Raw genomic sequence first — 12,850 nt, forward strand, 5'->3', positions numbered from 1 at the left:
ATTTATTGCGAAGGTTAATGTCTAGACTCTCCATGCATACAAACTCACTTCTAAAAGACAAATTCTGCATTTGCTCCTTAGATATTTGAATGCAATGTTTTAAAAATACTTTTTACAGGGAATTATAAGGGATAATTACTAATCTGACCCAATCAAGGACCCCAATTTATATATCTAACCCACCTTGCCTCCAAGTTACCAAATTAGACACTTTCACCCATTTTGGACAAAACTACCCTTATTTGTATATAACAACCATCTCCTCTTTCTCTTTCATTTATTTTCACATTCTCACAACAAAATTCATCAACTCAACCCAAGATCTAAGCACATCCATACTCCATTCAAGTTCATGTAAGTATCATTTCTTCATTTTTCATACACATTACTAGAAATACACAGTTGGTATTCCAATGCATTTACTTGAATCTTGACATTTTCCGATTCCGCCATTGTCGCCCGATGTGTCGCATTCTGGTGCTCAAATGCGACACAGAGAATCAAATGCGACAATTATAGCTTGTCGCATTCAGAGCCATGTCGCATTTGCGGTCGCATTTGATGTAGCATGTCGCATTTTGATATAGCATGTCACATTTGCAGTTGCATTTGATATAGCATGTCGCATTAGATGTCGCATTTGAGTCGCATTTTGATATAACTTGTCGCATTTGAGTCGCATTTACATATGAATTGGCTTTATTATGTTTTGATCACGTGTCCATTTTACTAAATGTAGAAGTATGTCAACCAAAGAGAGGTGTACGTGTTTTTTTGTCTTGAAACGGACTGTGGAGCACAGAGGGAACTATGATGACATACGTGGGTGGTAAAGCGAAGTTGTTGGTTTTGCCAACAGAGATTGACTTGCAAAAGTTGAAAGAGAAAGTTTATGGTGCACTTCGCGTTAATTCAACCTCGTATGATCTCCAAATGTCCATGCAGGCGACATATGGTCCAAATAAACTGCGTGGTGGGATAGCACATATTGATGACGATGAAGATGTCATGGGATTCATAGAGTATTGCCGAATGAATCCGACCGATTTGATTCCACTGTATGTTACTCTAAACATGCGAACAACAGAAGCTTCAGCATTGCGACCTAACAAGGATGGACATGTTGGTCAAAGCAAACCAACGGAAGTAGTAAGTAATGATCCCACCATCGAAATGGATGCTCCTATACACGGTAAGGATGATAACGATGGTGGAAATGGTATCAATTATCAGAACTACAATAATGATGATTATCTGAATAATGATAATCATGCTCATTATGATGAGCATTATGATAATGATTATTGTTACGATAATGGTGACAATGTGGAAAATGAAGATATCACTCGGAATGAAATTCCTGTTAAAAGTGTTCATGAAACAGCTAAGCAATCTGAATGCGTCCAACGTATCCCATATGAGGATGGTGATGAAGATAGAATGAAAAGGATGACTGATCCATTTCGATGGTGTCCAAAGCCATGTGCTGCGCCCGTGAATATGATTGCACCTAAGCAATCAAACGGAGGGACTACTTTGAGGGTCAATGATATATTTTCAAACAAAGTTGAATTGCAAGATTCACTTGGAAAATATGCAATTGAAAATTCGTTTGAATGGAAGGTTTACAAATCAAACAAGTCTTTGTTTGAAGTGAAATGTAAAGATGTGGACAAATGTAAATGGAGGGCTAGAGGGATCGTCATTCCAGGTTCCAATTTGTTCAGGCTTTCAAGAATGGATGGTATGAACATACACAATTGTAGGAGAGATCAGATATGTCCGCACCATAGGCAAGCGGGGAAACGTGTTGCAGGGATACTACTCCGAAATAGGTTTGATTTGGAAAATCGGGTGCATCGACCAAAGGATATTATTTTCGATTTTGAACGAGATTTTTCCGTTAATCTCTCTTATATGCAAGCTTGGAGAGCAAGACACTGGGCATTGGAAGCTCAGAGTGGTTCGCCGGAGGAATCGTTTATGTTGTTACAGGACTACTATGAGATGTTGAAGAGTACAAACCCGGGAACCGTGACACATATCGAGACAGATGATGATGATCAATTTAGATTTTTCTTTATGGCTATTGGTGCTTCATTGAGAGGTTTTAAACAACATATTCGACCTGTCTTAGCCGTTGATGGAACTTTTCTAAAAGGTAAATATCCCGGCATATTATACATTGCAGTTGCCATTGATGGGAACAAACAAATCTTTCCTATTGCATTTGGAGTTGACCCGAAAGAAAGTAATGAATCGTGGCTTTGGTTTATGACTAAATTGAAAGAGTGTATGCACGATGTTGAAGATCTAGCCATTATATCAGATCGAAATCAGAGCATTATACATGCAGTTAATTTGGTTTTTCCTAATGCTGTACATGGGGCATGCGCTCGTCATCTGCAACAAAATGTGAAGGATAAATTTCGTGGAATTCTTAAGATAGATGAGGCGTTTTGGAAATGTGCAAAATCCTATCGGGTATCTGATTTTGAGGAAAACTTTGCGATACTTCGTGCATTACATTCTGGTGCTGCCGACTATTTACTGCAAGCTGGAAAAGAGAAATGGTCACGTGCATTCTTCTGTGGTCGTCGGTATAACATTATTACCACGAATGTAGCAGAATCATTCAACGCGTTAATGGTGGAGGCTAGACGTCTACCAATCACAATGTTGGTTGAGTTCATACGCATGACACTACAGAAATGGTTTTACGAGAGACGTACAGAAGCATGTTATAAACATGTCTTTTATTTTATTTTATTTATAATACATAACTATTTATGAGATTAATATGTTTTTGCAGAAGAACGTGTGGGGTATTTGGCCAAGTTGCCGGAAAAAAGATGACAAATCGTGTACAGACAGCAATACGTTATTCGTATTTCCCTGTGGATAATCACACCTTTCAAATCGGTGATCGGGTAAAGGGGGGACTTGTTGATTTAAATGCAGGAACATGTACGTGCAGGAAATGACAACTAGCCCAATTTCCATGTGAACACGTATGCAAAGTTTCTTCCAAAGCAAGGATGGATAACGCCTATAGGTGTGTGCACCGTTACTACACCAACGAGTCACTTAAGTTGGCATGGGGTGAGTCGATATATCCACTTGGTCACCAATCAGAATGGAAAGTGAACGAGAATCCTATGAAGGTGCTTCCTCCTAAGAAGGAGGGGTGGTCTGCGGGTCGTCCAAAAGGTCAGAAAAGAAGGCCATCCGTGGGTGAAGATGTAATTCGCACAAGGTGTAACAGATGCGGGAGCATCGGTCATAATCGTTTGAATTGTCCCTCCATGTTTCCAAATACCACACGGCTTCCTAGTGTAATCTCAAGTTCAGCAAGTTGTTCTAACACTACTACCTCGAAGCATTTATGATCGAGTTGATTAATATCATTTGTCTTTAACATTGTGCTTGTTCAATGCGACAATGTTGTTTAAAAATTGTGTCGCATTAGAGCGCATTCCAGAAAAATGCGACAATGTTGTTTAAAAACCTTGTCGCATTTGAGTGTTGAATGTGCTCAAATGCGGTTCAGAAACCATCGGTTGAATCAAACTTGTCGCATTTGAGCGCATTACAGCAAAATGCGACAAGGTTTTTAAACAACATTGTCCTTTGAAATAATAACATAGAACACAATAAAATTACATAAACATAACATAATATATAACAAAAACATACTATTACAATATCATTTGAAATTATCTAACAACCGGCCATAAAACAACTCAATTGCAAGGCGCAAACGGAAGAAAGTGCCATCCGTAGAGTTGTATGGATATACATATGAGTCATCATGCGGGAGATCATGTAATCCACTTAAGAATTGTGCGTTTATGCAAGTCTAAATACCACAGTCATTTGAGTGGGACATTTGTTGTGGCACCTTTGGAACTCTACTCCAAGTGATCATCCGTCTCACATTTTCACGTCCATCTACAAAATAGCCGCTCAATTCCATGACTCTAACAATGACTTGTAAGGGTGTTTTGAGGAACGCATCCAAAGGTTGCTCCGACATGTTTGAGATAAGGCTGTCATATATGTGAAGGTGCATAGACCCAACTCTAACACTCCTAGGATCCAGTGCTCTTGCTTGTAGTTGATCGGAATAAACACTCTTTTCACTGTATGCCAAGGGCGAACAAAATTATTTGCATCACCTTTTACCCTTTGTATGAAATAGTCTGCACTATCCCACCCTGGTTCATTGAACCCCTTCACATACATGACTTGGCCCATTAATCCAACAAAATCTGTATCAACTGTAGTCCATTCTGCATCCACCCTAGTATTAAATGACTGTCGCCTCAGTAAATATAGCCAACCAGTGATATGCTACAACAGTGATTATGTAAACCTTTAATACTATAGTAAAAGACAAATAATTACAAATGAAAAGGGAATATTAGATGGATTAATGTTACCTCATTGAAGATATACGTCCCCTCAAGCCGAAGGGTATTGAACCACACTCCATCAAGCCGGTACATATCTAAACCATCCACATATCTTCCCTCAGTTGATTCAAGGCCGTTGATCCACGCTTCTAGCTCCCCTACCAAACATGCATCTATTCGGTGGCGTTGATCATCAACATTACAAATCACTGGTCTTTCCTCAAACCCGTCAATGTATTGTCCACCATATAAGGCTAATGGATCGGTGTACTGTAATGGATTGGTGAACGGGGAATTCAAATACTTTCTCACTTTAGGAACTCGTTTACCTCATCCACGTGCTCTCCCTCTACCTCTAACTGTGCCTCCACCCCGGGTTGGACTTTTATCTTCACCTTTCCCAGTCCCTCTACCTCCTCGGGTTGGACCTTTATCTTCACCTTTCCCAGTCCCTCTACCTCTGCTTGGACCTTTATCTTCTTTTATGGCAACCACCTACAAAAGGAAAAATATGGTAATGAGCTTGTCTGCTTCAAGCTGTAATGTAATAGCCTATCGCATTGGAGGTGAATGCGCTCCAATGCGACAATCTTTAAGGTAATAGCTTGTCGCATTGGAGCACATTCCACAACAAAATGCGACCCAGAGATACGGTTTCATGTATAAATGCACGACTTCTACCTTTTGGACTTCTTGGACATGCTGCAACTTTGGTTTAACTTCTTTGACTTGTTCTTTTGGCACTTCATGGACAACCTCCCCTACTTGGGCAACTTCCTCAGGAACAGAATCATCAAGATGGACAACTTCCTCAGAATCGTCTAATACGACAATAACACTCTCAACCTCCTCTCGATTTCCACCCATATTAACCTCATCGCCCTTGGTCAAATCCTCTTGAACCATATCTACCTCCTTCTGAACGTTTCCATCTTTACTTGGCTCCTCTTGAACCATAATAGCTGCCTCTTGCTCCTTTCCATCTTTACTTGGCTCCTCTTGAACCATGTCTACCTCCTCCCGAACAATACTGGTCTCAGCCTCCTCATTCTCCCGAACCTTCTCAACCTCATTCGCATTGTCTTCATCGATCTGATTAGTATTGGGTCGACTAGAAGCCTTTAAGTCTTTTATATCCCCCCTCAATCAATGATACTCGTTCCTCTAGGCTACCCAACCTACTACCGACCTTGATAAATTCTCCCTTGCTCCACCTATGATGCCTATCAAGCACATCCATCAGAACTTTCTAGAGTTGATCTATCCCGTTCGTTTGTGTTCTTGATGCAATGATATATTTATCAACTTCATCATCCCCTCCCTCATCATCTTCAGCTCCCTCACCACCCTCTTCATCATCACCTCCCTCCTCATCATCACCCTCCTCATCATCTTCCACTTTCTCGTTACCTTTCCCTACTTGGGAAAATATTGCATCTATATCAGCTTCATGTCCTTCAACATGGTCCACCAAATACGTGTACTAATCCAACTCTTTTTCTTCCTCCTCGACCACAAGACGCGCGTCTGGAGGATCAGCAACCTTACATTGCAAAAAAATAGCGATGTATTGGTAAACAAATACAAAATAAATAGAAAACACAGAAATCTCATTGAACTTACAGTAAACGTTTCTCTAACTGTTTGGTTTAAGGGGGTTACTCTCTGGGTCCATCTCAGCAAACGTGGAAGTGGGTTGCCACTTCTCTTGCTGTAATATGCATGAGTCACCTTACACAACTCAAGAATCCAACTCTGCAAAGAAGAGGTATGCTTTGATCAGCACTCAATACTTATAATCTTGTCGCATTCTATTTGAATGTGCTCAAATGCGACAAGGTTATATTGCTAACCTTGTCGCATTCTATTTGAATGCGCTCAAATGCGATAAGGTTATATTGCTAACCTTGTCACATTTGAGCGCATTCAACAATAAATGCGACACATATGTACACATAATAATCGCATTCGAGCGCATTCATACACCAAACATATATATACAGAAATCATACACCAAATCAATACCATATATAAAAATACAAACCATACCTGGAATACGTGTGCAAATCCGATAAGTTGATATGGAACACGTCCCCTATTTCCCGCTGCATTTGCCTTGACTTTCTTCATTCTTTTCCTAATGGCCCAGTCCAATGTCCTATATGTCTCCTCCCAAGCCAACGTACCCCATGGAAACTCATTAAACAGTTTTGGATAATCTGCAAGATCCAATATCCAATCCTTTACATGCCTATCGTTAGCATTGTCCAGTACATTGCCATGCACAAAGTACAACATGGCAATCATCACGGCATCTTGGTCAAATCTATCAGTCGCATCCTTCTTCTTCCATTCTATACTTTTCAAAACTTCCAAGAAGTTAATTGTCGTTATTGTCTTATATTGCTTGAAGTACTTCTTTCACAACCTTTGCGGCATCTCTAATTCATTCATCCTTTCCATGAATGCTCCTGTGTTTACCCCAAACCTTAAACCACTAATCAGGCCAAACTCCCAATCTCCAAACCTCATATCAACTCCTCTCACCCTGAACCACATCTCCCCGTGTTTACTTTTTTTATGTTTAATCTCCCGCGATAGGACATGATGAACTATTGCAGAAGAGAAACTACCAATCTTCATATCCAAATATTGACCAAAACATGTTTTCCTATAGATTTCTAACTGCTTTTCACTCAAGTACTTCTTTATCATGACCCCAGAATCCAAATTAAACCTCACTGTTATTTGAGCATCCGAATCAGATGCCTTGGGATATTTGAAAATGGAACTCTGTTTGGCTTCCTTGGGATCATTCTGTAATAATTTTAAACATACACATATTAAATTCACTAACAAATCTGACATATTCTATGTATAATTCCTTGTTTTACTTACAACCTTGTCGCATTCGTCTGTGAATGCGCTCAAATGCGACAAGGTTTAAGGTAATAGCTTGTCGCATTTGAGCGCATTTAGGTAACACATGCGACAGGTTTATATACATGTAAAATGCTCGCATTTGAGCGCATTCACAGACGAATGCGACAAGGTTTCCACGGTAGCCATTAACGTCGCATTCGAGCGCATTCAAGCTTCATTAATGGCGCAAACAACAAAGAAGAAGATGAAGTATGCTTACCTTATATTTCGTTCGTCCTTCCTCTTCGTTTGTCGCCGCCGATGCCTTCCATTTTCTCGCCATCCTCGCCGCGCCGCAGCAGATGAAAACACACCAGAGGTAGGAGATGAAAATATAATGAAAATGCAGAGAAGAACGGACCGGATTATATATAGTGATGAAAATAAAACGTATAATGCAGTTGAAACGAACTGAAACTGAAGAAGATGAACCACAATGAAGTTGAATGGGAAAGGTCAGGTGAGGAAGTCGAAGTGGAAGCAGCGGGAGGTAGGAGATGAACCTTCAAACTAGAATAAGGGTAATTTTGTCCAAAATGGGTGAAAGTGTCTAATTTGGTAAAATGGAAGCAAGGTGGGTTAGATATGTAAATTGGGGTCTTTGATTGGGTCAGATTTGTAATTATCCCGAATTATAACATAAATAATGATGAACAATTTATATACTGTATCATACTACTACCCTCAAAATGCATTTCAATCACTTTTGAGTCATTAAAAGTGAACTACCAACAACGATATGATTTTTAATCAGATTCTGAATTATGATTTTTAATCAGATTCTGAATTATGATTTTCAATTTTCTATTCAAATGCAATTAGAAATGATAAATAATTGACTGAAAAAAGAGATGAATATGATATAATTTCTTCTCAAATCAATGGCAAATTAAGTTCAATATAAAAAGTTGAAATGAATATGAAAAACAATATGCATTTACTAATTATGTCAATGTAAGGAATGCCTGAAAAGAACCCAAGCGTTCAACCAAATTACTTAACACAATTTAACACTCGAATTGTCACCTCTACTTTCATAACTTAACACAATTTAACACTTGAATCACACAATAATTTTAATGATTACAAGAGAATTAAAACCCCCAAAACAGTGACAATATTATTCTTAATTCAGCAGAGGAAAGGGGGAAATTTTTGATTCATAAATGTTAAGCCCAAAATATACCTAAAATATCATCAATATTTACATCAGTTTTGCTACGAATTTGTGCTGTTTATATCTATTTAGAGTACTTTTACATCCGAATATGTTTCTTTCATGCAAGGTACCTAAATAATTGGTAAAATCTAAATAGGAACGAAAAGAGGTCAAAAACGAAGGAAAAACCCTACGAAAAGAGTCAAAGACGAAGAAAATCAAACGCACCGAAATGAAGACGGGAAACGAAGTCGACGACGGGAACAATCACCCGTGTCGCGACCAAGATTCCCTAATCTCGGTCGCGATATGCCTTTTTCAGGCACTTCGCCTGTTCGTTTCGAAGACCAGAAACTGCTCCCCCAATCTCGACCGAGATTCTGTGATCTCGGCAAGATCAGAAATCCTGGCAGCACTATCTTCATATGTTCAATTTCAAAGAAACACGTCCGTTCGAGTGGATAAAAACGTCTCTTCGCAGCGGACACGACCCCTAAACACGACTCTTCAACATCTATAAATAAAGAGTTGATTTCAGAGTTGTGAGAGAGTTAGATTATTAAGATTAAGTACAGAATTTTTGCAGAAATTCTGAGTCAGAAACGGTTCAGAGTTAGAAGTTCGATTTTGTAAAAGTAATATGATGTACACACATTGTTTATTAATTAATTACAAACACAGTAGCAATTAGATTTAGATTAAGATTTGTTCAAGACTAGTTTACATTTTGGTAGTAGAAATACCATCTCTATTCCGAAGATTCAGCGAGAAGATTAAGTAGCGGATTCGACCCTCGAGCCTGACAAACTCTAACGAGGTTTGAGGAAAGGATTGATGACCCGGAACTCCAATGTCGTTTTGAATGCTTCCATGCTTTTTATTCTCTGTAAACTTGTATCAATTCACACTTCATCTAATAAAGTTTATGCAATTCAATATATTTTTATGTAGCACTTTGGTAAATGATCCGAAGTGAGTTCTGGTGTTTTCATTAAAACGTAGTTAAATTCAATATCTTTACAAGGAAACTTTGTTGAACACTTAGGCAAATTCATTCTTACGGACGATATGATCGTTAAGTCGGCTTATCGGAAATAAGTATCAATTTGACTAAGGTAGCGGTCTTGCCCGACCGTAGGAAGATCATCTGCAGTTCAAAGCCTTTTAATTGAACCAATTTATGTTATTACACATTTATAATTTTTACAAAGTTTAAAGTTGTTTTCTTTGCTTAATGCAAACGAATACATTTATTTTCTTATTTTAAACACTAAACGTTTCTGTTTTGTAATTCATATTCAAACAGAATTGATTTCTAACATTCTACATATATTCTAACCTAATTCCCATTTAATCAATCTCAAAACCAAATTCAATTAACGATTATCTATTAAATAAACCTTAAGACGTATTTTAAACTATATCAAAATAAGTTTTTGTGAAAAAAACGTTCTCTGTGGGATCAATATCTTTTTATTACTACAAGCGAAACCGTGCACTTGCGGAAATCGCTCAACAATAAAAAATAAAAGTACGGTTCAATATATAAATCAGAAATGAAAACAATTCCTCATATGTGTTGGACAACTTATATCACACATTTTCTAGGAAAATCGACGAAGAAAACAACCCCCATTATTATATGAATATCAAATTCAGCAAAGCAAGAAGAGAATATAAAAATCAGTAAGACAATTAAACAGAGAAACTAAGGCAGGTTACTGAACTGCAGATTAACATTGATTAAAGAAAAAAGAATTAAAAAATTACCAAAAGAATTTGTAGAAGGACGACAAGGGTAGAAGGAACAAAACAAAAAGCAGAAGGACAAACAAGCAGCCACAGACAAAGAACATGATATACGGAGACAGAGAACCACCATTTCTTCAAAGTCGTATTTCCAAAACCTTCGACTGTTGATAAAAAGGAGAGAAAAAATCAGTTTAAACTTGAAGTATTATAGAATTGGCAAATAGATTAATAAATTTTCAATACTTGCAAATGGTCCATGCAAAGAAATATGGCGATGGCGAACCAGGAGCTGAGAGCGGAAGAAGAAGATTAGAATGGCAGTTTGTGATTAGAATGGGTAATTTCTAAAACTCATTCCCTATTTCTTTTCCCAACTTTAATTTGTGAATTAGAATAAGCAGATTAGATTTTTAAGGTTTGAATTTGGATTTTAGTTGAGATAGATTAGTGTTTGAGCAATGGTGGCAAAAAAAAAAAGTTCCCTCCTAATCTTTTAGGGTTGGAGCCAAAATAGCATAAAGACAAAAAGAACATTTATAAAAAAATTTCCTCGTATACAAAACATACTACATAATAAAGTGTTTCAATGTTTTACATATCACTTGCAACACTTTATAAATAGTGTTAAAAAATAGCATATTATAGTTAGTTTAACATATCTTTGGCAACACATTTTAAACAATGTTGATCAAATTTAATCCTATATATTGCAACACTTTTTTAGATTGCAAGAGACCATCTATGGTGTAGTGAATATTTTGATGACAACGCTATTCACCAATAGTTGAACTATTCACTACAATGATAAATATTTTATTAATATTGAGTATAAATTAACAATTGTAAAAATAATATCTGTTATACTATCACTACTAGAAAATCCCTGATTACTGATGGAATTTTCTGACGGAATGGTTTCCGTCAGTAATGTTTGACGGAATTCCGTCAAAAAATATTCCGTCAATATATTCTGACGGATTTGTTGACGGATTGTGATTTCCGTCAATATATTCTGGTGGGAACATTCCTGCCATTATTCTGACAGAACATTCTGATGGAAATACATTCCGTCAATAATATCAACCGGAATTACACATGAATGAAAAAAATAATATGTATTTACATTCTTTAACAAAAAATAGTATCACTATTTTAGTTTATTTCATATTCTAGTTTGACTATTGACTATACATTTTTCATTTTTTTATAGCTTGAATTTATTTTGACTATTGATAGATTTAATAAATCCTTATTTTAATTATTTCTTATTATAACTTGAATATATACTTTTTCATTTTTTTGTAACTTCATAATTCAATAAAGATAGGTAATAAGGTTATTATTATTATTTTTGTATATAAATTATAATTAAATATTTGTATGTTAATATTTTATTTTATTTTTAAAAACTACAGTATTTCTTTTTTTGGTTAATACACAGTATTTCTTTTTAATATATTTTTGTCTTTAATATATTAGTAACTCTTTTAGGAAGCATTGAATGGACCCCATTTATTAGAGGTGCACATTTGTCTTTTTCAAGATAAATGAATCCTGAACCATTGATCTTGTTTTAATCTAATGGATAAGAAAAACCCTAACCCATTTTTCACCTTAAATAGCTCACTTCTTCTCTCTCCTCCTCATTTCTTATTCGGTCGCCTCTCTCTAAATTGGGCATCAGATCACTCTCTTCTCCCTCCTTAATAACTCTAATCCTTTGAGATGTATCATTCCTTTCAGCCACCGTCCATGACCACTGGACTCCTTCAAAGATGGCAGGTTTTTTTCCCTTGGACCAGTCTCCCTAAACAGCTCGTTTACTCCAAATTGTGTTATCGTTTCTGATCCTTACAGGTAAATGTTTTCAATCTTTCCTTTATTTGTCCTTTTTTTTCATCAAACAGGAGCAGCAAAATATCTAAGTTCCTATAATTGTTATAAAATGTCATTTTCTTTTTACTATGTGTTATATTTTAAATATTAGTTCTATCTCTAACTTCCTCTCCACAATTTTTAGTAATGATGATTTTTACTTGTATGGTAAATTGATTTCTAACTTCTAAGTATCACTATTTACACATTGTTGTTTTGTTATTTCAAGTTTTTTTTTCTAATTGTGGTCACCATGCTTACTGTGTTTATTTATTTAGTTCCCGTATTTAAATTCCTTGTGACTGATTTATAATTTTTTTCATAAGGTGAGGAGTTCTTTTGGTTCCTACATTTCTGTCCATATTTCATGGGAAGTTAAAAGAGGAATGCTACTACTATTGATGCTGCTTGTAGTCACTTGTTGCAGGTATTTTGGTGTTCATGTGTTCGAGATCTTTATTTTGAAGCCCAACTTGAAAAGCTTTCATACAAGATATCATATTTTGTTTTATGTTGTTTTTGAAAATTTTCTGGTCTTGTAATGCTCAAGAGATTGTATTTATTTTGTTGTCTAATTTATTGCTTTGTCTATCACGATTACAGGTATAATAAAGCATAAGCCAACTCTTCATTGTCTAATTTAGTGCTTTATCTTGTTGTCTAATTTAGTGCTTTGTATATATTTTATTTATTTATTAGCTCCCTTCAATCCAAATTTTATATTAAT

At 36.4% G+C, this 12,850-nt stretch overlaps 1 long non-coding RNA gene across 1 annotated transcript; it reads left to right on the forward strand.

Annotated features, from left to right (window-relative positions):
- The first annotated feature begins 11,915 nt into the window (after nt 1-11,915).
- Nucleotides 11,916-12,554, forward strand: LOC136205284 (uncharacterized). The gene is made up of 2 exons (XR_010675882.1): nt 11,916-12,105; nt 12,450-12,554. It is a non-coding gene; the product is annotated as an uncharacterized lncRNA (long non-coding RNA).
- The last annotated feature ends 296 nt before the right edge of the window (nt 12,555-12,850 follow it).

This window comes from Euphorbia lathyris, chromosome 9, assembly GCF_963576675.1.
Source record: "Euphorbia lathyris chromosome 9, ddEupLath1.1, whole genome shotgun sequence".
Lineage (NCBI taxonomy): Eukaryota > Viridiplantae > Streptophyta > Magnoliopsida > Malpighiales > Euphorbiaceae > Euphorbia > Euphorbia lathyris.